The following is a 2179-nucleotide window of genomic DNA, read 5'->3' as shown; positions in this document are numbered from 1 at the left end:
ATATGTCATACTTCAAACCAGATTCAGCAATCCAGGAACCAAAATGTTTAAAATGATTCATAATGCTGTTTTAATGTTTCTATTTTCAAAAACATTGTATTTACTTTGTCTACCGTGCTCAGGGATGATTGATGTAAGTTGATTTGTTGATTAGATTTGATGATTTGATTTTAAAGAGATGTATTGAGCTTCATCATCATCAATCATACTGTACAGTTTTATAAATTATATTTCAGACTCTGCACCTGTCTCTTTCTCCATAGCTTATACTAGCCAACCTCCAAAACCAACCTAGATCAAGCAAATGGTCCCTTCAGCACAGTAGATTTAACTTCAGTTTCTTTTTATTCACTCTATATTCCACTGCTCCATTCTTACTCTCAAATCTGTATGTGTGACCATAAGTCCCTGGTTTCACAAATTATGAGTTGGGAAACCAAACAGCTTCATGCACCTCTCTCTTTCATAATAATAATTTTTGACTTGGTTCACCGAGGGCAAGAGGTTTATAAACTTTGTACCCCCCATCCACCAAGCCCCATCCCCTGCACCCCTCTCTCCTCCCACATCCACATCCTCCTGTCTGCTTTCCCAGACAGCCTTGTTAACATGTCTGCCTCTCTCTGAGCTTCTGCCAGTAGGGAAATAATAAACAGATTATTTCTTCGAGGTACACTTAACATCAATCATCACTTTGCTTAGCGCTGTGCTTGCTGTGGTTCATGTTAGTGACTCTCATTAAGGAAATTACTCTCTCTAAGCTCTGCAGCACTCCACGCTGCACTCTTCAGTTTACACTGTACTGGACTTGTAACTAAATTCCAAGAGAAGTTATTAAGGTCTTGCAGGAAAAACAGAAAGCAACACTTGGTTGCTGAATAGCTTGGGGCCTTTCTAGTTTGCATGACAAAGTATTTAGTCTCAGTAGTTATGCTGAATGTGAGAATATCTTGATGATGAAGTAATGTGATTGTCCAGCTACTTTCCAGGTAATATTTGTTTCTATAACTGTTTACGCGCAAACAAATAAAGCCTGTTTTTAGCTGATTTGTGATGTTATTTCTTATGAGCCAAATTACAGAGACTAAGTATGGACATTTGTAAGATTTACAAGCCTTTTAAACCCATGTGTGTGCCCAGGAAGCAAGCAAGTCCACAGTTATGAAGTCCTATGATCCCCTGAAGTAACAACAAAAGGTGCTCACATTTTGTGAATGTGAACCTTGTATCTATAACATAGTGTGTGGTGATAGCCTCTATGGTTCAATGCATCTCATCCAAGTAAACATCAAGTTTTGTGTTGGGACTGAGTGCAGGATGAGTTATTGCACATTTGTGAGCCAAATTCCCCTTGACAAATGTATCTATTATGCTACCTTTAAACTCTCACAACAGGGCAGACCTCTGTGTACATACACAACATACGCCATGTACAGTTAATATAGTCTGTCTGTCCTTCTGTCTGTTTCTTGGGTTTTTGTGATATTGTTTGAATGTGTCACACACCCACTTTGTTGCATAATTGAGCCCCCTTTTATTCGAGACACACAGCTTCAGTTAGTAAATAGTGCCATCTTGTGGTGAAAGAGAGACCTTTACGAGGTCTAAAAATTCATCCCTGTTCCTGGTTTTCTTTAATGGCTGGTTAGTTTATACTAAAAGTAAAAATAGTATTGCATTCAGTTCACTTTATTTGAGTAAGATAAATATGATTTGTACCTTTGTGTCATTCACAGGAGTCCTTTTACAGAGCAAGAGGAAGTAGCTCAAACAACAATAGAGGCAGTTTAACAGACAGGAAACATTGACGTTGCCATTCATTTGCATAACAATATATTAATATAAATAAATAATATAAATATATGAATAATATATGTTTTCTCTCCAGCATCATATCAAAGTATTTAACGATACAATGAATTTCGGGGACTGTATTTTATATAATAGTATTTATATAAATCTAAATGTACCAAAGTATTTTAAAAGCAACCTTTTTCTGCCAAGTTTTGGTAATATTAGGTCATCTTTCAAATTTTTGATTGTGAATGTTTTCGATATATTTATATCCACATTGTGACATACATTTACAGTATGTGGGTGATTTTAACACTCAGCTCAACTCCACTCATGGCTCCACCTCCACCCATGAGCCACATGTGACCTATTGTCAGGGTGAGGC

The sequence above is a fragment of the Sander vitreus genome, chromosome 4, assembly GCF_031162955.1.
Source record: "Sander vitreus isolate 19-12246 chromosome 4, sanVit1, whole genome shotgun sequence".
NCBI classification, from domain to species: domain Eukaryota; kingdom Metazoa; phylum Chordata; class Actinopteri; order Perciformes; family Percidae; genus Sander; species Sander vitreus.
The sequence above is the reverse complement of the archived record's forward strand: the minus strand, read 5'-3'. Positions refer to the sequence as shown.